Consider the following 24,849-nt stretch of genomic DNA (forward strand, 5'->3'; position numbering starts at 1 on the left):
AACAACTAACCCCAGAGATTACCAGATGGCGAAAGGTAAACGTAATAATCTTACTAACAGAAACCAAGACCACTCACCATCATCAGAACCCAGCACCCCCACTTCGCCCAGTCCAGGGCACTCCAACACACCGGAAAAGCTAGACACGGATCTAAAAGCATATCTCCTGATGATGATAGAGGACTTCAAGAAGGACTTTAATAACACACTTAAAGAAATACAGGAGAACAATGCTAAACAGGCAGAAGACACTAAAGAGGAAGCACAAAAATCCCTTAAAGAATTGCAGGAGAACACTGCTAAAGAGTTACAAATCCTTAAAGAAAAACACGATAACATAATCAAACAGGTAGAAGTCCTTACAGAAAAACAGGAAAACACATCCAAACAGATGATGGAAATGAACAAAACCATACTAGACCTAAAAAGGGAAGTAGACACAATAAAGAAAACCCAAAATGAGGCAACACTGGAGATAGAAACCCTAGGAAAGAAATCTGGAACCATAGATACCAGCATCAGCAACAGAATACAAGAGATGGAAGAGAGAATCTCAGGTGCAGAAGATTCCATAGAGAACATCGGCACAACAATCAAGGAAAATGTAAAATGCAAAAAGATCCTAACTCAAAACATCCAAGAAATACAGGACACAATGAGAAGACCAAACCTACAGATAATAGGAGTGGATGAGAATGAAGATTTTCAACTCAAAGGACCAGCAAACATCTTCAACAAAATTATAGAAGAAAACTTCCCAAATCTAAAGAAAGAGATGCCCATGAACATACAAGAAGCCTACAGAACTCCAAATAGACTGGACCAGAAAAGAAATACCTCCCGACACATAATAATCAGAACAACAAATGCTCTAAATAAAGATAGAATACTAAAAGCAGTAAGAGAAAAAGGCCAAGTAACATATAAAGGCAAGCCTATCAGAATTACACCAGATTTTTCACCAGAGACTATGAAAGCCAGAAGATCCTGGACGGATGTTATACAGACACTAAAAGAACACAAATTCCAGCCCAGGCTACTATACCCAGCCAAACTCTCAATTAACATAGATGGAGAAACCAAAGTATTCCACGACAAAACCAAATTCACACATTATCTCTCCACGAATCCAGCCCTTCAAAGGATAATAACAGAAAAAACCAATACAAGGACAGGAACCACGCCCTAGAAACAACAAGAAGGTAATCCCTCAACAAACCTAAAAGAAGACAGCCACAAGAACTAAATGCCAACTTTAACAACAAAAATAACAGGAAACAACAATTACTTTTCCTTAATATCTCTTAATATCAATGGACTCAACTCCCCGATAAAAAGACATAGACTAACAAACTGGCTACACAAACAAGACCCAACATTTTGCTGCTTACAGGAAACTCATCTCAGAGAAAAGGATAGACACTACCTCAGAATGAAAGGCTGGAAAACATATTCCAAGCAAATGGCATGAAGAAACAAGCTGGAGTAGCCATTCTAATATCTGATAAGATTGACTTCCAACCCAAAGTCATTAAAAAAGACAGGGAGGGACACTTCATACTCATCAAAGGTAAAATCCTCCAAGAGGAACTATCAATCCTGAATATCTATGCTCCAAATACAAAGGCAGCCACATTCATTAAAGAAACTTTAGTAAATCTCAAAGCACACATTGCACCTCATACAATAATAGTGGGCGACTTCAACACACCACTTTCACCAATGGACAGATCATGGAAACAGAAACTAAACAGGGACACAGAGAAACTAAGAGAAATTATGAATCAAATGGATCTGGCAGATATCTACAGAACATTCTATCCTAAAACAAAAGGATATACCTTCTTCTCAGCACCTCATGGTACCTTCTCCAAAATTGACCACATAATTGGTCACAAAACAGGCCTCAACAGATACAAAAATATTGAAATTGTCCCATACATCCTATCAGATCACCATGGACTAAGGCTGATCTTCAATAACAAAATAAATAATAGAAAGCCAACCTTCACGTGGAAACTGAACAACACTCTTCTCAATGATACCTTGGTCAAGGAAGGAATAAAGAAAGAAATTAAGGACTTTTTAGAGTTCAATGAAAATGAAGCCACAACATACCCAAACTTATGGGACGCAATGAAAGCATTTCTAAGAGGAAAACTCATAGCTCTGAGTGCCTCCAAAAGGAAACTAGAGAGAGCACACATTAGCAGCTTGACAACACACCTAAAAGCACTAGAACAAAAGGAAGCAAATTCACCCAAGAGGAGTAGACGGCAGGAAATAATCAAACTCAGGGGTGAAATCAACCAAGTGGAAACAAGAAAAACTATTCAGAGAATCAACCAATCAAGGAGCTGGTTCTTTGAGAAAATCAACAAGATAGATAAACCCTTAGCCAGACTCACTAGAGGGCACAGGGAAAGCATCCTAATTAACAAAATCAGAAATGAAAAAGGAGACATAACAACAGATCCTGAAGGCATCCAAAACACCATCAGATCCTTCTACCAAAGGCTATACTCAACAAAACTGGAGAACCTGGATGAAATGGAGAAGTTCCTAGACAGATACCAGGTACCAAAGTTGAATCAAGATCAGGTTAATGATCTAAAAAGCCCTATATCCCCCAAAGAAATAGAAGCAGTCATTAATAGTCTCCCAACTAAAAAAAGCCCAGGACCAGATGGGTTTAGTGCAGAGTTCTATCAGACCTTCAAAGAAGATCTAATCCCAGTTCTTCACAAACTATTCCACAAAATAGAAACAGAAGGTACTCTACCCAACTCATTCTATGAAGCCACAATTACTCTGATACCTAAACCACAAAAAGACCCAACAAAGATAGAAAACTTCAGACCAATATCCCTTATGAATATTGATGCAAAAATCCTCAATAAAGTTCTTGCTAACCGAATCCAAGAACACATCAAAACAATCATCCATCCTGACCAAGTAGGTTTCATCCCAGGGATGCAGGGATGGTTCAATATACGGAAATCCATCAACGTAATCCAGTATATAAACAAACTCAAAGACAAAAACCACATGGTCATCTCCTTAGATGGGGAAAAAGCATTTGACAAGATCCAACACCCATTCATGATAAAAGTCTTGGAAAGATCAGGAATTCAAGGCCCATACCTAAACATGATAAAAGCAATCGACAGCAAACCAGTAGCCAACATCAAAGTAAATGGTGAGAAGCTTGAAGCAATCCCTCTAAAATCAGGGACTAGACAAGGCTGTCCACTTTCTCCATACCTATTCAACATTGTACTTGAAGTCCTAGCCAGAGCAATTCGACAACAAAAGGAGATCAAAGGGATACAAATTGGAAAAGATGAAGTCAAAATATCACTTTTTGCAGATGATATGATAGTATATCTAAGTGACCCTAAAAATTCCACCAGAGAACTCCTAAGCCTGATAAACAGCTTCGGTGAAGTAGCTGGATATAAAATTAACTCAAACAAATCAATGGCCTTTCTCTACACAAAGAATAAACAGGCTGAGAAAGAAATTAGGGAAACAACACCCTTCTCAATAGTCACAGATAATATAAAATATCTTGGCGTGACTCTAACTAAGGAAGTGAAAGATCTGTATAATAAAAACTTCAAGTCTCTGAAGAAAGAAATTATATGGGCTGGTGAGATGGCTCAGTGGGGGGCTGGTGAGATGGCTCAGTGGGGGGCTGGTGAGATGGCTCAGTGGGGGGCTGGTGAGATGGCTCAGTGGGGGGCTGGTGAGATGGCTCAGTGGGTAAGAGCACCCGACTGCTCTTCTGAAGGTCCAGAGTTCAAATCCCAGCAACCACATGGTGTCTCACAACCATCCGTAATGAGATCTGGCGCCCTCTTCTGGAGTGTCTGAAGACAGCTACAGTGTACTTACATATAATAAATAAATAAATCTTTAAAAAAAAAAGAAATTATAGATCTCAGAAGATGGAAAGATCTCCCATGCTCATGGATTGGCAGGATCAACATTGTAAAAATGGCTATCTTGCCAAAAGCAATCTACAGATTCAATGCAATCCCCATCAAAATTCCAAATCAATTCTTCAACGAATTAGAAAGTGCAATCTGCAAATTCATCTGGAATAACAAAAAACCTAGGATAGCAAAAACTCTTCTCAAGGATAAAAGAACCTCTGGTGGAATCACCATGCCGGACCTAAAGCTCTACTACAGAGCAATTGTGATAAAAACTGCATGGTACTGGTATAGTGACAGACAAATAGACCAATGGAATAGAATTGAAGACCCAGAAATGAACCCACACACCTACGGTCACTTGATCTTCGACAAGGGAGCTAAAAACATCCAGTGGAAGAAAGACAGCATTTTCAACAAATGGTGCTGGCACAACTGGTTGTTAACATGTAGAAGAATGCGAATCGATCCATTCCTATCTCCTTGTACTAAGGTCAAGTCTAAGTGGATCAAGGAACTTCACATAAAACCAGAGACACTGAAACTTATAGAGGAGAAAGTGGGGAAAAGCCTTGAAGATATGGGCACAGGGGAAAAATTCCTGAATAGAACAGTAATGGCTTGTGCTGTAAGATCGAGAATTGACAAGTGGGACCTCATGAAACTACAAAGCTTCTGCAAGGCTAAAGACACCATCAATAAGACAAAAAAACCACCAACAGATTGGGAAAGGATCTTCACCTATCCTAAATCAGATAAGGGACTAATATCCAATATATATAAAGAACTCAAGAAGGTGGACTCCAGAAAGTCAAATAACCCCATTAAAAAATGGGGCTCAGAACTGAACAAAGAATTCTCACCTGAGGAATACCGAATGGCAGAGAAACACCTGAAAAAATGTTCAACATCCTTAATCATCAGGGAAATGCAAATCAAAACAACCCTGAGATTCCACCTCACACCAGTCAGAATGGCTAAGATCAAAAATTCAGGTGACAGCAGATGCTGGCGAGGATGTGGAGAAAGAGGAACACTCCTCCATTGTTGGTGGGATTGCAAGCTTGTACAACCACTCTGGAAATCAGTCTGGCGGTTCCTCAGAAAATTGGACATAGTACTACCGGAGGATCCAGCAATACCTCTCCTGGGCATATATCCAGAAGATGTCCCAACCGGTAAAAAGGACACATGCTCCACTATGTTCATAGCAGCCCTATTTATAATAGCCAGAAGCTGGAAAGAACCCAGATGTCCCTCAACAGAGGAATGGATACAGAAATTATGGTACATTTACACAATGGAGTACTACTCAGCTATTAAAAAGAATGAATTTATGAAATTCCTAGCCAAATGGATGGACCTGGAGGGCATCATCTTGAGTGAAATAACACAATCACAAAAGAACTCACACAATATGTATTCACTGATAAGTGGATATTAGCCCAAAACTTAGGATACCCAAGATATAAGATACAATTTGATAAACGCATGAAACTCAAGAAGAAGGAAGACCAAAGTGTGGACACTGTGCACCTTCTTAGAATTGGGAACAAAACACCCAGGGAAGGAGTTACAGAGACAAAGTTCGTAGCTGTGATGAAAGGATGGACCATTTAGAGACTGCCGTATCCAGGGATCCATCCCATAATCAGCTTCTAAACGCTGACACCATTGCATACACTAGCAAGATTTTGCTGAAAGGACCCAAATATAGCTGTCTCTTGTGAGACGATGCCGGGGCCTAGCAAACACAGGAGTGGATGTTCACAGTCAGCTATTGGATGTATCACAGGGCTCCCAATGGAGAAGCTAGAGAAAGTACCCAAGGAGCTAAAGGGATCTGCAACCCTATTGTTGGAACAACATGATGTACTAACCAGAACCCCGGAGCTCTTGTCTCTAGCTGCATATGTATCGAAAGATGGCCTAGTCGGCCATCAATGGAAAGAGAGGCCCATTGGACTTGCAAACTTTATATGCCCCAATATAGGGGAATGCCAGGGCCAAAAGAATGGGAATGGGTGGGTAGGGAAGTGGGGGGCGCTATGGGGGACTTTTGGGATAGCATTGGAAATGTAATTGAGGAAAATATGTAATAAAAATATTAAAAATCAAAAAAAAGAAGAGATATTGACAAAATGTATTAAATAAAATTGAAAGCTGGGGTGGAAAAAAAAAAGAAATTTAAGGGAAAAAAAAAAAAAAGAAATGACAGACACTGCCATACTCTTGAGAAAGTTTCTCCTAGCTTACACTTAGTGACACTCCGTTTGATCTCTAAGTCATTTATATTCTTGGACAACAATAGCAGCAGGAGAAGACTCCATCCCTTCAGTTCCGAGGAGACTAACTTAATGCAAGCCACCTGCTATATGCCAATGAACTGCTGACTGTCTTAAACTTTAAACTGCCAGTGTGTTCTCTAGTGTAGATGGATGACTTCAAAGGCCAAAATCACACCAAATCAATTAAAGTTACCAAATTGTGACTCATAACTGAAGAGGACTCCATACTAGCCGTTGCTATAATTTTCTTGAAACGCAAAACTGGTATTTTCTAAGAATGTTTTATATTATTTATAGGTATGTGCATGCTTGTGTGAGCATATGCCACATGTGTGCAGTTGCCCTTAGAGACCAGAAGAGAGTGTTGGATTCCCTGGGGCTGAATTTATAGGTGGTTGGGAGATGCCCTCTCTGGGTGCAGGGATATGAACTCTGAAAGAGCAGCAAGTACACTTATCTTCTCAACCAAATCTCTAGCCCATCTTAATTGTCCTTTATCTTTAAATGAAGAGCAGGAGTTTGTGCCTCTCTGTATAGTGTTAGCTATCCTAGAACTTACTCTGTAGACAAATATGGCTTCAAACTCACAGAAATCCTCCTACCTCTGCTTCCTGGGTGCTGGGATTAAAGGCATATGCCATCACTACCTGGCTTTAACTTGTTTTTAAAGACTCTCACTATGAAGCCCAGGCTGACCTTGATCCTTTTTCCTCAACCTCCCAAATGCCAGTGGTACAGGTGTGAGCCACCATGCCAGGTTTATATAAATTTCTCTAGCATTTCTACTCTGAGATCTTTGATAGCAGACTATCCGGAGAAAATCCATGCCTTAGCAGGATATTAGTAAGAGTGGCTCTTTCTGGGGCTGTCGAGATGGCTCAGCGGGTAAGAGCACTGACTGCTCTTCCAAAGGTCCTGAGTTCAAATCCCAGCAACCACATGGTGGCTCACAACCATCCGTAATGAGATCTGACGCCCTCTTCTGGAATGTCTGAAGACAGCTACAGTGTACTTACATATGATAAATAAATAAATCCTTTTTAAAAAAAAAAGAGTTGCTCTTTCTAATCTCCCAGTTTATAAATCTTGGCAAGAGACTCTGATATATGAATGTTTAATACAACATATCTTGCTTATTGAGCCTCAAATATTTTAAGTTGCCCTCATGATACTTCTCCCTGGCCTGAATGTTCCTCTTCTGAAAGATGCTAGCTTTAGCATTTTTAGATGTAGCAGATCTAATCTAGCAAAGCACATAATAACTAGGCTTTAGGCTAGAGGCCGGGCTGAAAGATAATTTTTCATCGACTCTGGAAAAACTTCATTAAGAGAGAGATAAGGTCCCTAAGAGTCCTCTCCAAGTGTATAAAAGCTATAGCTAGGTAGAAAGTCAGTGCTGCCATCGGGTTGTGACTGTTGACACTAAAGCCCCGTGACCTGCTTAGAGGAGCTTGCTAATGCTATACTCTTGGGACATAGCCTTGTTAGTGGCAGCCACAAATGGTCTCAAGGCTCAGCTGAGTTTTCCTGGAAGAGGAATGTCAGGGTCATTTGGATCTGAGTCCAGACTATCCTAGGAATTTTCTTCCCATTTTGAGCCATAGATCTCATCTTGCTTTTCTGGCTTCTTCCAGACCCTCCAGGGTCATTCGCCTTTGTGATCTAATCCAGTGCCTTTTCACCAGGGGACTGGAAATAAAGGAGGAGAGTTTCTGTTTGCAATGGCTGTGATGCTAATAGTGGGGTCCTCACCCCCATTGAAAATGCCATTGGGGGGAGGCAATTGCTTCCTGCACACTGCCCAGAATGAATGAATACTTTGGTGACCACACAAAGAGGGACATTTAGTTACTCCAGACGGGCCCTCTGCTCTCCTTTGCAGCATCACATGCTGTCAAAGTAGCTTCTCTTAGGATTGCACAACACACAAAAGGAGATACAGGAGATGGTCTCAGCTTGCATCTCCACTTGGAAGCCAGCCCTTTGCTACTCATTGCTTTATCCAAATTCTCATAACAGTGACTTAGCATCCAAGATTTTGAAGACTAAACCAGGTCCCCATGAGGCAAGATTAGAACAATGATTCATCAAAAGGATCCCAAGGTTCTGTCCTTCTGTGTGAACCTCCTGCACAGAGTTCTGGTGCCAGAATTTAGTCCTGGACTAAATTTGTGCCGCCCATTGGTGCATTGGCTCTCCACAGAACGTCTTTCAACAGCTGCCAATCAGACATTCCTAGTCCAAAGTCTCCTCTGGGGAGATTCCTTCCAGGCTCACACACCTTTGTTGCATTAACTTAGTATCATTTGTACACTAAGTCCAACTTGTGCTGCTAAATTTGCAAGCTGTGTCAATAACCAAGGTTGACTTATAGTTTTCTTGAGTGATCTTGGTGTCACGATTATTCTGGCTTCATAAGAAAAGCTAGAAAGAATCCTAATATGATCTTTGTCCTGTCCAATGACCCTGCACCTTCTTGATGCTGATTCATGGACATTTCCATTTTCTCTTCCTCTCTTATTTTAGATCTACTTCATTTTCCCATGTCTTGGCTCTGGTTTAGATGTCTCCACATAATTTTTTTCTTCATATATGGATTTTCATGGTCACTAGCGCGCTGAGGCACTATCTCGGCTCCAACTGTTTCTTTTCCACTTATAATCACAAAATCAGTATGTTTTGACAAAAAAAAAATAGATAAAAAAGACTTGTCCAATTTCCAATTTTTGAGAGCAAAGTTCTGCTCCATTGTCAAGTTCATTGCTTTGTTTTTCAGCTTATCTTTGCATTTGTCATTAATCCTCTTCTGTTTTAACTTTGGTTTGATAGCCAGACGTTCTTTTTGTTATTCGTTTATTGTTTTGTTTAGTTCTTCATTAATATGGCCCTGCTCTTCCTTTGCTACTGAACATGTATGGACAGCATCACAAAAGCTTTCACTTCCTGTTTAATCCAAGAGTTACTTCAGGGAAAGTAGTAAGACATAAATCTCCCTCCGTGTGGTAGTGCAATCCTTCACTCCCAGCCTGGGATAGGCTCAAGACCTGGGTGTTCAAGGCTCACCTCTGCTACTGAGTGAGCTTGAGGCTAGTCTGAACTACATGAGTCTTTGTCTTCAAAAGTAATAATAAACTGCCGGGCGTGGTGGCGCATGCCTTTAATCCCAGCACTCGGGAGGCAGAGGGAGGCGGATTTCTGAGTTCGAGACCAGCCTGCTCTACAAAGTGAGTTCCAGGACAGCCAGAGCTATACAGAGAAACCCTGTCTCAAAAAAACAAAAAAAAAAGAAAAAAAGAAAAGTAATAATAAACCATAATTCTATATGCTATCAAAGTAATATAACTGACCCACCCTTCAACCTCAGTATTCCGGCTTAATGTCAGAATTTTATAGCATATCTGGAAGAATATATGACTATTCTCCTTTTGTAGTTCATTCATAAAGAAATCAGAGAAGAGGTGGAACGTCCAGTGGTTTTGTGTATATAGCGTTTCAGCTTGAATTAATTTATTTCAGGTGAGAAAACTGATCCACAGAGACTGAGCAGCCCTTATGGGCAAGGACTTGAGCAGATCCCAGCAGGCAGCCTCGGTCTCCTTAGATATCTATCAGTCAGCTAATCATCCATGGATCTGCCCATCACATGTGCAGAAAAGCAGCCATAAAATCTCTTTCTCAAATCAAGTGTCTGCTCTTAAGAATTCCTTCCCCAAACATGGTAACTCTAGGTTTCAAGTAAGCTAGGCAAGGAAACTGGCCACATCTGTCTCATAGACTCTATTTTTTTTTCACTTTACATCCCAATTATTGCTGTCCCCACCCCATCCCACCCACACACAGACACAGTCCCTCCCCCATCCCCTATCCCCTTTTCCTCTGATACCAGGTCATGGGTATGGGAATATACACACATGATCACGTGTGTATATTCTAACTCTAAGAGCCTTTGTCTTTTTATCAAAGCATTGAAGTTCCTATGTCCAGGTGCTGCATGACAATAATTGACATGTGGCATTTAAACTGAACACATTTCAAATCTTTTAGCTAGTTAAGTACCTACATTCCTCTTAGCAGTTTGGGAGGAAATGGCTATGTTTATAAGAGGGGAGCTAAAGCTTGCACAGAGAGCCTATCTTTAAGTTCCTTTTGTTGTTTACTTTAAGTTAGGATGAGCAATGGCATATTGGGAGAAGTAGAATCTTAGTTTTCCCAAGCTTTTCTGCCAAGTCACCAAACTTTTGGGCAAAGAAGTAGAGACAAGAAAAGTCTCAATTTCTATTTAAGTGCCGTGAGATATTTTAAAATTTACCAAAAAAAAAAAAAAAAAGTCAAAGCCTCATTTGTTGAAACTTTGCCCAAGAGTCTGAATAAACAAATAAAACTCTGCTTTCATTTTTTCCCCCTTCTTCTTAAAAACATTGTGTCAGAAATGGCTACTTACTTCTGATATCAGAAGGTACAAATCAACTTGGAGAGAGCTAGCAATGCAAAGCATGAGTGTGGTCAAGACACCGTCATAACCTTACAAACAGCCTTCAAGCATCCCTATCAGTGACCATTCAGCCTGCTTCTAGTTTGTGTATTTGTTTTATCAAATCGCATTTGTGTAGTTAGGTTTAATAAAGAGCAAAGACCCAAGAGAAGCCATTAACCAGTGCTTACAGGCACGCAAAGAATTCTCAGCTTAGCATACAGCCGGTTTTATCAAAAATTCCTTCAAATATTTATTCAGTAGTTGTACTGCTTGCCAAGACTTAGACATATACACAAGTAAAGCTTGACGAGTATTCCCACCAATCATTGTTTGATTTACAAAATAAACCCTACAAACGTAAACAGAATTGTCCTTAGCCACCTGCTCTACACAGATGCTGCTGACCCAGGGTCTGAGAGAGACACTTATTTATGGCACTGGAATTATCCTTCTAACACTTACAGAGCTTCACTCCATGTGTTCCCCCCAATGGAGCTCGCTTACAATTCCATTAACAAGCTAACCGCGAAGCTAAGAGAAATATGAAGCAGGATGGAATGGTAGCTCAAAATGGTGGCATGTCCTCACCAATAATATCAGTAAGATAATGTCTGTCCCTGGTAAGGTTGTGATAGGGTGGAATTTTATTCATCTGTAAAGAAAAATGAAATCACGACATTTGCAGGAAAATGGACGGAACAGGAAAATACTCTGTGAAGCAAGGCATCTTAGACCCAGAAAGACAAGCTCTGCATAATTACACTCAAAAACGAGATTTTAATTTTCATATGTATGTGTGGAGGGTATAGTTTGTATAAAACTCACAAAGCCAGAGAGGGAACCATGAAATGAGAAAGGATATCTTAAGAAGGGTAGATGGGGGTGGGAGGTTGATATAATCTGTGTGACATGAAGGCAGGAGGAGGGTGCTGGGGAAGAAGGGGGCCAGCAGGAGTATAGGGGTGTGGGGCAGGGACCTACAAAAAAAGTATTAAAATGCCATGCTGAGAGACATTACCTTGGAGAGATGGCTCAGTGGTTAAGAGCACTGACTGCTCTTCCAGAGGTTCTGACTTCAATTCCCAGCAACCAGGCAGTGGCTCACAACCATCTGTAATGGGATTTGATTCCCCTTCTGATGTGCATGAAGACAGAGCATCCATATACAGGAAATAGATGAATAAATAAAATTTTCAAAGTTAAAAACATTACCTTGTATGTTGATTTTTTAGAACTAATTTTTAAAAAAATGATCACCATAATAGCACTCAAAAAGTTCTAATTTTGGCCCTTGGGTGGTAGATTAATGGAAAGGAAAAGGAAATGGTGATAAGCAGTGATTTTGCAACCTAGACAGGGGCTACAGAAGGAAAAAGAACAAAGAGCCTTCTATCTCCCTCACAGCAAGGGTATAAGACCGGCTTGGCAGAAAGGTTTAAAATGAAGATCCAAGATAATTATGAAGGCGGTCATTGCTTGCCTATGCAAACTGCTGTAGACAGTTCTGAGCACATTCCTATCCATTTTTATCACACTTCAAGAAGGTTGGAAATGATCTGCTTTCTGACCATGTGAGCCACCTCACCCAAGAGCCATTCACAGGTTTCTTAAGGGGAAAAAAAAAAGGCTTCGAGATTGTCAAGGACAAGTTTGGGCATAGAAGGAATGGAGAAATGTGAGCACGTTTTAGTCCTAGGAAAACTGAGAGTAAGAAGTATGTATCAAGTGTCTTCATCCATTCAAAGTCCTCATGCAGAGGATAAAAACTGGATTCTTTGGTTTGGACTGATGCAAATTCAAAGTCCGACACTGAGGAGAGTTGAGTTTCCTCTGTTAGAAAACTGGGGTCACAATCTGGGTGTCTCCAGGGAAATGTCTCCAAGGAACAACAATATGAACTAACCCTAGAGCTCCTAGGGACTAAACTACCCACCAAAGAGTAAACATGGTGCAACCCATGGCTCCACTACATATGCAGCAGAGGATGGCCTAGTCGGCCATCAAGGGAAGGAAAGGACCTTGGTCCTGTAAAGGCTGTATGCCCCAGTGTAGGGGAATGCCTGTGCCAGGAAGTGGGAGTGGGTGGGTTGGTGAGCAGGGAGAGGGGATAAGGGGCAGGGGGTTTTGAAGAAGTGTCTCCGGCTTGAGCGGGTGTGATGAAGTGGGATTCAGGATGACCTCAGCACTCCTTTTCCAGTATTGTTTGTTCATAAGGTCTTGTTAGTTTGTTTGCTCGTCCGAGTTCCTTTATTGTTTGTTTGTTTGTTGCTGTTTGGTTGGGTTTTGTTGCTGTTGTTGTTTGTTTAAAGCAGGCACCCCCAAGCTGAGCAGATGGCTTGCTGGGAAATTGTTTGGCAAGGGTAAGGACCAGACTTCCAGCATTCACAAGAGAGCTAAGAGAGTCAGACCGTGGCCTTTAATCCTGTCTGGGGGAGAAGGAGAGACAGTAGATCGCCGAAGTGAGCAGAGCAGGTGAAGCAGCCAAAGCAACAGGATCTGGGTTCAAGTGAGAGACCCTACTTCAATATGCAAGGTATAGAATGATCACAGAAAATGTCTAAAGTCAACCTTAGACCTACACACACACACACACATACATATACATACACACACATACATGTACTTGCACAAACATATACACACATGCATGCATGCACACACAAATACACACATGCATACAAGCATGGACACACATATGAACAGGCATGTTATACACCAAAACACATTTAAAAAAAAAGAAAAGCCCTCACACTCCCACAGGCCTATCTGGTCTAGGAATCCCTCAGTAAACCCCTCTGAGTCTAGGCTGAGTTGCCAGCTAAAGCTAACCATCGAAACGCTGATCACAGAATGCCAAAGCACTGCCCTTCCTCCTTCATGAGGGAAGCTTTACCAAGAGCAACAGATCTCATCTGGGTGTAAAAACGCCTTTATGGGTGGCACCAGCATCCAGCCTCCCGAGGAGTAGCAACACCCAGCTAGCTTGGTGACCTTAGAAATTCTTTTACCTTTCTAGATGGTGATACTGGAAAACCTCAGATGGCATTTTAGCTCATAACTTAACAAATTCATATGCATGCTCAGCAATAAATACTGATTAATTTTCTATAAGTGATCAGTGTCCAGTTCAAATTGGTTGTGTTGGATGACTTCCAATTGGCTTCAGGTAGACGGCACTTGAAATCAGCAGTCACCGGTCAGATGTGAGCCTTGGGGCTGGATGGTCCTAAGGAGAGGACACTCCTTTCTTCCAATAGCATGGGGCTCTCCAAAGGTGCCACTCTTCACTAGTTCTTCCTAGGAAGTTAGCAATGGCCCTGTGAGAGCTATTCCTTTATACAAGAGCTATTAGAAACTGGCCCCAGACATGCAACTATGGAATGAGTTGAGGAAATAGCTAAGCAGGTTAAGTGCTTGCCACACAAACATAAGATTCTCTGTGCAGCAGCCCCTAGAACCCACATAAACCACACGTGGTAGCATGCGTTTTTATTCTCCATGCTGGGTAGGCAGAGACTGGAGGATTTCTGGAGCCCACCGGCCAGCCAACCTAGTGTAATTGGTGAGCTCCAAGCCAGTCAGAGACCTTATCTCAAACAAAAGTAGAAGTAAATAACTCCTAAGGAGGGATACACAAGGGTGACCTCTGGTCTCCATGGTTAGTCACTTCTGAGCATATACTCACGTATACAAATGTACACACACACACACACACACAGCTGCTTCAACACTCTTAAACTAGATGTGTAAGTTTTGAGATAGAAGCCAGAGCCATCTCAGAAGTATAGCAAAGTAGTGACAGCTACTTGACACAAGAATGTTCCATCATCTGGCTTTCGTCTCCCCTCTGCTCCTGCTTCTAAGGACTGACAGAACTCCTCCACCAGGGAAATAAGAGCTTATCTTAATCAAATGTCTGTCCTCAGTAGAGGGCTAACGTCCCTTCTCACCTAGGCATCTCCATTCAGAAAGGCTTCTCTGGTCCTCCCAGTGAGAGGCAGATGGCTTTCCCCTGGTGCCTAAGAGGCTAGCCTTTATTTCCCGCTCTATGGGTTTATTATCAAACTGTAGTTATCAGTTGCATTTCTACTTTCAGAAGTGCAATACTGTATTTTGAGTATTTAGCACAGTGACAGTACATGGCAAGATGCTGGGCTGGAGAGGAAGACAATCAAATTCATTGTTTTAAATTCTCAATTCAGTTTGTGCCCTTCTCCACAGAAGCCAAGACAAAAGGTCATCCAGGAGAGCATCTTTAATAAAGGGCTCCTGACAGCCCACACAGGCCTGTGGCAAAGGCTCGCCTCCCTCTACCACAATGTTCACAGCAGCTCAAAAAGAAAGAGTCTGGTACCACTCCCTGTAGGGACATCTGCCAGGGTAGTTTCACCAGCCACTAACAGAAAAATGAAACATGACAATTGGTTTAGAACCAGGCATGGTAGCTCATGTCTGTAATCCCAGCACATGGGAGGCTAAGACATAAGGGTGGCTGTGAGTTCAAGACTAGAAATAGCTACATAGGCAGCAGTAGCTGGTTACGCAGTGAGGTCCTGGCTTAAAAGGAAGCAGGAGAGGGATGCAAGACTGTGCAATGGGTAAAAGTGTGTGTTGTGCAAGCGTGATGACCTGAGTTCAAACCCACAGTGAAAGGAGAGAACTAACTCCAAAAACTTGACCTCCACGTGGATACATGGCATATGTCCACGCACACACTCATGCACACACAACACATACAGGAAAGAGAGGAGGGATGCTACAGATTTAAATTGTTCAACCTTGGGGGAATTTGGGTCTCTAAGCTCTGCATTTCAACTGCACTCTTGGCTCTCATGACGCCCCACAGATGTTCCTCTCTAGTCACAATGATAGAGCCAAAAGGAAAAGGAAAAAGAAAAAGAAAACAAAAAAACTATAGAAGTTTTTAGGAGGAAAACAAAGAAGAGAAAGAAGCAGGAGAAAAAAAAAGAGAGAGAGACCACTTTTTTTCAACCAGATTCTGAAGTCAGCTTGGTCCTCAGAAGTCCCTAGATCCCCCTGCTTCCCACTGTCTCTGCTTCAGCTAACAGCACCTGGACTCAGCTCGCACCATCCCCTCCAGTTGTGCACACATACCCTGCTGCCCCACCCCAGCAGAGAAACTGGTGGATAAAGTGTCCAAAAGGATATGGGTTGAGACCCACTGGCCTTTCCTTAAGAGTCTTTCTGTCACTTGCTAGACCTCACTTGTGATCCCAGGGAAGGTATCCTATTTCTCTGGAGTTCAGTGGTTTTATACCTAGAAGGGAAATTGTATTTAAGTCCCAACGTAATGGGGAGATTTGTGGGGAGGGGGTGTGTGTTGGTTTTTGGTTTGGTTTTGTTTTGTTTTGTTTTGTTTTGTTTTAGAGAGAAAGGAGTAAATACTCAGAATGTGCCAATACTTCTGCTACAGTTTGGGTTATCTATGTCACCCAAAGGACCAGTGTATTTAAATGCCTGGCCCTCTGGGACATGGTAGAAAATCTAAGGGGGGGAGTCTACAGAAAGTCTTTCCCGGGGAGCCCCCTTTCCCTTCTTCTCATTTCTCTCCCTTGTACACAATGTAAATGATTTTGCTCCACTACAGGCTTCCAGTTGATGATGTACTGCCCTTCCACAGGCCCAGAGCCTCAGAGCCAAACTCATCATTTTGAACAAGACCTCCTCAACCATGAGCCAAGCACATTCTCTCTCATTCTAATTATTTCAAGTATTTTGTTATAGTGACAGAAAGCTGAGTAATACATCTTCTAACACATGCAGAGAGAGAGAGAGAGAGAGAGAGAGAGAGAGAGAGAGAGAGAGAGAGAGCAAGAAAGAGAGAGACACACATAGAGAGAAAGAGGGGGAAACAAGACAAAAAAGAGAGACAGGCAGACAGAGAGACAGACAGAGAGAGCAAGAAAGAGAGGCAGACACACATAGAGAGAAAGAGAGGAGAACAAGGGCAAGAGAGAGAGAGAGAGAGGTCATTATCCCCATGAGAACAGGAAGCAGTCTACACTCAAGGCTTAATGTCTAGAGGAGTCACGGGACCTTTGCCCCTCTTTATTTTTTTTACCAGGAGTACGCAAGAATGATTACTTCCTTGACATCTTGACATCCATCACTCTCAGGGACATATGTTCTGAGACAAAAGTCACTGTTGGTTCCTTCCCTTTAAACTTGCTTCCCATCTTCTCCATGGCCAGTCCCTCCCAGCAATCATCTAGGGTCTCCTGCACCAGTGCCATAATCCCAGATAAAGTGTTAGCTCAGTGCTGCTCCAACAGCACAGCCTCCACATGCAGGGATTCAAAAAGACTTAGAGAGATTGTCAATTATACTCTGCGGGCCAGGAAAACAGCGGTCACTTGGCTGAATTGGATGAAGGTTGACTGCAAAGCTGAAGTCACATCTCTATGGAGGATGTTGGCAACAACCAGGCCAAAAGAAAAGAAACAGGGGAAAGATCCTTGTACTCTCTTTGGTGACCGTGGGAAGTGAGATCTAACGGGAATGTGCCCTGTGGTCTCTTCCTAGTAGGTGAGGGGCTCCCCAGACTCACTCTTCAGTCTCTCTCCTTTGCTCAGTCTATCCTGGAGGCCAGTCCTGGATGGTTTTGAAAAGCATGGAAGGCTAGAGACTTCTCTGAAATCTTCAGCTGGACTCTGAGAGGTCCAGGACTAGGGCCAAAAAGCTCCTCCCATCCATCCTGAACCCTGGGAGCCATCCAAAATGACTCCGGTTCCAAGGAATCCTGCCCAGAGAATTAATAATTAAGAGGCCCCACTAGGGTGGCTCCTGTCCCTTCCAAGGGACCTGTTGGAGGTCAGGGCTATAGTGGAGGTTCAGGATTATCCTGGTTCAAGGACCCTGAAGCAGAAGAAGAAGATACCCAGTATTTATTAAAAGACTAAAAAGATGCCCTATGTAAAATGGGTAAAGCCGAAGGGTATCCTAGTAGATGAATAAAATTAATCACAAAGGGCTTATACAGTATAATTCCATGTATATGAAATCCACCAGACTGGATGACAAGTTGGGAAATTACTATCCAGAGCTGTAGGTTTTCTGTTGGAAATACTAAAAATGTTCTATATCTTTTTAGAAAATTAAAAAAAAAAAAAAAAACATGTGGCCGGGTGTTGGTAGCACACGCCTTTAATCCCAGCACTTGGGAGGCAGAGGCAGGCGGATTTCTGAGTTCAGGGCCAGCCTGGTCTAGAGAGTGAGCTCCAGGACAGCCAGGGTTATACAGAGAAACCAGAGAAACCCTGTCTCGGAAAAAAAAAAAAAAAAAAAAAAAAAAAACATGTGTATTTGGTGTGGATGTCCGTGGAGACAAGAAGAGGCTGTCCAATCCCCTGGAGCTGGAATTACAGGTGTTTATGAGCTGCCAAATGTCCTTGCCTGGATTCGAACTAACCTAACCCTAACCCTCTCTAGAAGAGCGGCAGGTGTTCTTAACCACTAAGCCCTCTCCAGAAACCTAAAATAATTCTTAATCTGGGGTGTGTACTGCACATTTTAAATCTACTAAAAGCTCCTGAGTTATGCACTTTAAATGTGTAGATTGTATCCTGTGTGAAATGATTATCGAGTAAACTGTTTACAACACAAACAAGGAGCCAGGCATGGTGGCATATGCCTGTAACGCCAGCACTGAGGGAACTAAGGCAAGAGGGTCCTAGAGTTCCTAGCCAGCTGGGGCTACCTGATGAGTTCCAGGCCAGTCATGGCACAACCTGTCACAACAAAATAAATAACAAAACAAACAAACCAAACCAAATCAAACCATCAAAGAAACATATTAGAAAATCTGGCATTGGGTCCAGGTGCAACAAAACCCCCTCCGTGTTATTCTCTTAACTGCAGATCTAAATTCCTTCTGTCCGACCCTCCATTCACCCACCCACCCATTTCTAATGTAATAGTGAGGCTACCTATAGAAGTGGAGTCCCTCATCAGCAACAGAACACCCAGTCTCCTTAGTGCAGCCACCCTGAGCCTGCTTGCTACTCCATCCTATAAAGAAGTGCCTTTGGTCCTTTGGTAGAAGCTGAGGCCAGGACCTCCAGTAACTGAAGATTGAGAAATCTCATTTTCTCCTAACCGTGGTGTCACAGAGGGCTTCCTCCTATTTCTCTTCCTACTGCTAGTGCTCCACTTTAACACTTGTGACCAGCAAACAACTCCGCAAGGCTTCCAGCAGAGCCAAAGCCAGGCTGAGGCTCACACACCTGCAATCCTGCACTAGGGAGGTGGAGACGGGAGGAATGTGAGCCCAAGGTCTCCTCCCTCTGTTCTGAAGAAAACTTTTAGACCAGCCTGAGCTACAAACCACCCTGCCTAAATAAATAGATCTTTCTTTCTTGGAACTCCAGTCAGATCTAGAAGTCATTTTCAGGCAGTTGGCGGGGTTGGGGAGTGGGGAGCGGGGGTGAGAAGTGGGAGAGGGATTCATACCACTGTGAGAACTGCACGTGAGCGTCTTCAGAGGTGCTCTTCAGGGCAAGTTAACAGCTCTCCTGGACCTTGCCTAAGCAGCCCTGAGCACAAGACTAGCTACCCACTGAGCACCCAAGAACTCAGCACCAAGTTTGCATAATAACTCCAAACTGTGGCAGGTAACTAAGGCTACTGACTCGAAAGAATCACGGGGCTCCTCTAACCTAACCTAACCTAACCTAGCCCTGCTCCAAACTGTGCACACTGTATGCTAAAGCCCAACTTCTGCAGATGCTTCGGATGCCCACAAGCGGAACGCAAGAGGAGTTCGCAAAAATAAAAGGAAAAAAATAAATTAATAAGTGAAGAAGGTTCCTGCAGCAGCTTAGCTTGGTGGTTCCTCTCAAAGCAGCAACACTGGGAGCTTGGTATCATTCTACTGTCTATGAACTCTTACTGGCTACCCCCCTTTCCGTGCAGAGCCTGGTCCACAGCTGCCCCGACGTGCAGCAACAGTCCAGTGAATGCTTGGCAATGAGTGTTCTCCAAGGACTGGTCTCCCAATCCACTGCCAAATAGAATCTAAACAACGTTGTGCTCTATGCATACACGGTGCTTCCAAAAGACTCCGTAAGCCTTTACCAACTGAACTTGCTGGAGCCACCAGTACAGGGCTGCCAAATGCAGCCAATTCCAGCCCGGCGCCCACCGCACACAGACACCATGGGAGGGAGGGATCCTCAGAGAGAAACGGAGGGCTCCTTTGCTGTCCACACACCCGTCGGTCACTAGGCGCGCTTGCAATCTCTCTGCCCTGTGGTCCCCAGACAAGCATCTATCTGGGTGCATGGTCTCCTAGTTCACCCCTAAGGTCCCCGGCCACCCCGCGGGCACACGTGCAGTGGTTGGTCCTGGCAATCGCATCCGTCTGCAGGTGGCTCTCATTGGGGCTCTTTCTTCACCTATGAATTATGCAAAGCCGAGCGGGAAAACAGTAGGGAAAGACGAACTGACCTGTGCAGGGCAACGTTCCAGCCCAGGTTGGGGACCTCTTGGCGCCTAGGGAAGATTAGCCGCCGACTGGTTCTTAGCGGACCACTGCCCTGGCTCGCTTCCCTCAGAGTACCCTTTCTCAATTAACTTCTCTTTCCTGTCGTTCACTTTGTCCTCTCCTTGTCCCTCTCCCGTCGCCTCCTGCCCTACAGAGCTTCCTTCCCCTCGCCTCTCACCCAGGATCAGATAAGAGGAAAGAAACCGCTGCGCGAGCCAATTATAAAGCCAAAGGTGGTGGCAGGGGCGGGAAGTGGGGAGACAGACCCCCACTTTCCCTCCTCCTCTCTAGCATCCCCGCCCCGCTCGAGTTGCAGAGGAGCCCGCCCCACTCCTCCCAAGTTCAGCCCAAGGACTGGCAGCCGACCCAGGTGCGCGTGGCAGCCGAGTATAGAACGCAGTTGAGGAGCCCCTGGGTCCTCCCCACCCCCACACTAAAAGCAGTGCCCTGTGCCCCCGCCCCCCCCCGCCCCATCAGAACCCCGAGTCACTGGGAAATCTCCAGCACTCGTCCAGGCTCCATCCCCAAAGATGAGTTTTGCCTTCCCAAAGTGGGTCCTCTCTCCCTTGCTCTTCAAGTCCTAGGGTAGACATTTATTCAAAAGGAATCACTGGAAGAATGCTAAATTGGAGGGTTTTCTTGGTCGTAGAAACAAAATATGGACAGTTTTATGCGGTTAGACCTGCAGATCTCCTTTCCCCATGCTCAAAGATTACAGTCAGTAGGTTTGAGAGAATCCGAAGGACCCATCGTCTATAAAACTCTGGGGACTCTGGTCCGTGCGGGCCACACCCTTTGAGAAGTCATGTTCTGGGACGGCTAGAGATGCTCAGAGCTCTTGGTGGCTGGGGACTGGATCTGAGTTCTTGTCCTCTGGGCGCTTTTTTAAAAGGTCATCTTCCCATTTTGTGTCAGGCTAGCAAATGCCCAGGCGTCCAGTGTCACACCAGAAGTTGTCATCGGCTCAAATGGAGGGCGGGAGTTGCATACACGCCGACCATTTGTGAGAAAAGACCAAAATGACTATGATTTGATCAGTTCCAAGAGCAGGCGGTAGAGAATCAGTGAGAGGTACTCTCATACGTTCCCGAACCTGCCTCCAAAATGCCCTTTTGAGAGCACAGGAAGGGATGCGCTACACCATTCAAGGCGATTCCCAAGACCTTCTAACCTTCCAAGCTGTCCCTTAGGCTTTCTCCAAATTTGCATACTTCTCTCCAAATTTTCTCCAAGTGGCCTCTCTGCGTAGTTTCTGAACTTCGCCTTAAAGTGAAAAGGATCGCTATAGCCTCCTCCCTGAGACCCCGGGTCGGGATCAGTCTTGGCTTCAACTCCGCCACAGAGAAAGAAGGCTGCAATGCAGTTTGAAGATCCTTCTGTGCTTCATTAATGTGCGCTATTCGCCCGGGTCCCGGTAGTCGAACGCAAAGGCTAAGAACCCTGGAGCTCTTGTCTCTAGCTGCATATGTATCGAAAGATGGCCTAGTCGGCCATCAATGGAAAGAGAGGCCCATTGGACTTGCAAACTTTATATGCCCCAATATAGGGGAATGCCAGGGCCAAAAGAATGGGAATGGGTGGGTAGGGAAGTGGGGGGCGCTATGGGGGACTTTTGGGATAGTATTGGAAATGTAATTGAGGAAAATATGTAATAAAAATATATAAAAAAATAAATAAAAAAATAAAGTTAAATAAAGTGCTTGACCCAAAGGGAAAAAAAAAAAAAAAAAGAACCCGCACGCAGGACTGCCAGGGTGAGAGCGCCACCTGCCGCCTGCGTCGGGTTGGAGAACTGAAACCGACTTTTCTGGCAAGTAGGAGTCTGAATTCAAGGAGCATTTGTTCCTTGGATATATATCCTTTCCATTGTTTTACTCCTCAAATGTCTATTATTATCCCCTTTTAATAATGTACCAAGGTGCTAGTGACCACTGTGAACATCATTCTAAATCCCTTGGGGGGAGGTAGTTAGGAGTTAGATATGATATGGGAGAGGCAGTGCATTATTTAATTATGAAACACCAAAAATGGAAGACTCTCTGATGGTCATAAATTAAGAAATACATGTATAAACAAGTATGCAGAGAGTTTTATTAGACTTTTAGACGGGGTTGACAGGAGGACTCCTGGCCAGCCATCCTAGCCTTATTATTGAGCTCCAGGTTCAGTGAGAGACTTGGTCTCAAGAAATCAAATGGAGAATTAATGCAGCATTAACCTCGGGCTTACACAGGAATGCGCACTCACGCGCACACACTTTTACAGTTTGTATTATGAAATGTCATATTTTTTATTGTAACTAGCCTTTCCTTCATTGTCTTTAACTTTTGAATTGTGTTTGTTCCTTTGGGGGTTTTGTTGGTTTTGATTTTTTGAGACAGAATATCACTCAGCAGCCCATGCTGGCAACAAACACTCTACAATTGTTCAGCATCCAAGAACTGGAATTACAGAATAGTACCCATAGGCTCGGCTTTAATGTTTGAATTATTGCCTATCCCTTTCCATTGACATCAACTTCAAGTTAATGCTGAAACAGAAGGGCTGTTTTCAATCCGTGTTTCGGTCAGTTGTGGTTGTGAATGGGTTTCCAGCTCTTTCAAATGTGTCTACTCAGTGCTCCTTCAGTGAGTATCTTTTTGGTTTGGTTTGGTTTTCAAGACAGGGTTTCTCTGTGAAGATCCTGGCTGTCCTGGAACTCATTCTGTAGACCAGGCTGGCCTTGAACTCAGAGATCCTCCTGTTTCTGCCTCCTTACTGCTAGGAGTAAAGGCATAAGCCACCACTGCCCAATAAAAGATTAGATCAAGACTATGTTTCTATATGATTGCTTTCTTTTTGTTTGTTTGTTTGGCTGGCTGGCTGGGTGACTGGTTTTCTGAGATGGGGTTTCTCTGTCACTGTGTAGTCCTTCAATGCACATCTTCAAGATCAGCAGTCAGGCCGGGCGTGGTGGCGCACGCCTTTAATCCCAGCACTCGGGAGGCAGAGGCAGGCAGATTTCTGAGTTCGAGGCCAGCCTGGTCTACAAAATGAGTTCCAGGACAGCCAGGGTTATACAGAGGAACCCTATCTCGAAGAAAAAAAAAAAAAAGATCAGCAGTCAGAGTCTAATGAAGTATTGAGAGCTGAATCATGGAAACACTGCAAGAAGCATCCACTTCAAGTCTTCTCTTTTGGTCTAGAAAACACTGTATAGTTTGTTTTAGGACTTTTTCAAAACTAACTAACATTCCAGCTTCCCAACACAGATGGGAATTTTGGGAATATATCTGTATATCTGTTCCTATCTTGGGTATAATCCTATTTCTTTCTTAGATCTACACACACACACACACACACACACACACCACACACGGGGTTGGGGGAGCCGAAGGGGCTCCCCTGAAGCCTTGCACCTTGCATGAAAACTTTGTTTTTAAACCTGAATTTAAAAGTCTTGTTCTTTACTTTGGCAAATCTCTTTTGCTTCTGAGCTGACTATTCCTATACTTTAAAAAAAAGATTCATTTTATTCCATTTATTACATATCCTAAAATATATATTTTTAAAGATGGTGTCATGTGAGTTAAATAACATGTGCTTGTAGATCTAACCTATAATAAATAGAAGTTATATTCACACACTGGGGTTGTCATTTCCTCTTTTAAAAAAAGATATATTTATTTTTATTCTTCTATGCATTGGTGTTTTGCCTACAAGTATGTCTGGGCCTGTGAAGGCCAGAAAAGATTGCTAGATCCCCTGGAACAGGAGTTATAGACCACTGCAGTTAGGCCATACTCTGTCATTCAGGGTTTTCTATCTTCTCTTAGTCAAAGGTTGATATAAGTTCCAAATAAGACTAACTAGTAGTCACTGCCTCAAATGTGATATACATTACATTTACATTGGGATATAAAAGTGAAAATGATATTTTAAATTAATTTTTGGTTAGTTTACAAAGAAATGTGACATTTTCATGAATATTCATCATTCATTGTACTGTGTTTTTACACACACACACAGAGACAGATAGAGAGAGAGAGAGAGAGAGAGAGAGAGAGAGAGAGAGAGCCATCCCCTGTCCAATCCCACCCCTTTGATGGTTCCCTTCCTCCCATCAATTAGCTCCTACTTCTGTGTTCACAAACCACCCCCATCTTCCACTACTCCCTCCTGTTTCCCAGTCTCTTCTGACGTCATCTTCCCTCTCACCCTACTTGTTAACTTTCATGCCCTACACGCGCATACACATGCATGTGAATCTACATTCTTTATATTCAAGAAAACATATTCCGTTTCTTCTGAAGTGGGCTTGTTTTGTTTAACCTTATGAACTCCAGATCTATCTGGTTTCCTGGGAATTATTTCGTTTCCCTTTACAGCTAAATAAAATCCCATTATGTACACGCAGCGCATTTTCTTTATTCAGCCGTCTGTTGAGCAGACACTATGCTATTTGCTCGATTTCATCTCATTGCACACTAACTCTAAGGCCTGAAGGAACAATATGCTTGCTTGTACCTAACGCACCTCCAACATCCAGTAGGAATGGCCTCTCCACCTGACTGCCTTTTGACCCAGCACTGAAGCTGAACTTCGGGCCTCCGTTCTGATGAAATTGCCCCTGCTGTGTACTCGTTGTTCAATGTCTTGAATAGCAAA

General features: G+C 43.2%; 1 protein-coding gene across 4 annotated transcripts in view; it reads right to left on the minus strand.

Annotated features, from left to right (window-relative positions):
* The window catches only part of Col14a1 (collagen type XIV alpha 1 chain), a 232,495-nt gene extending 212,010 nt beyond the window's left edge, over window positions 1–20,485 (minus strand). For 2 of the 4 annotated variants that reach the window (XM_021183602.3, XM_029469983.2), the window contains exon 1: window positions 20,166–20,484. The gene's annotated coding sequence lies outside the window, so the exon portion shown is untranslated. Of the gene's footprint in view, window positions 1–17,268; window positions 17,298–20,165 lie in introns of those variants that run through there. The other 2 variants (XM_085831724.1, XM_029469984.2) reach the window with 2 other exon arrangements.
* Window positions 20,486–24,849: the final 4,364 nt, after the last annotated feature.

The sequence above is a fragment of the Mus caroli genome, unplaced genomic scaffold, assembly GCF_978045245.1.
Source record: "Mus caroli unplaced genomic scaffold, Mus_caroli_1 scaffold_16, whole genome shotgun sequence".
Taxonomy (NCBI): domain Eukaryota; kingdom Metazoa; phylum Chordata; class Mammalia; order Rodentia; family Muridae; genus Mus; species Mus caroli.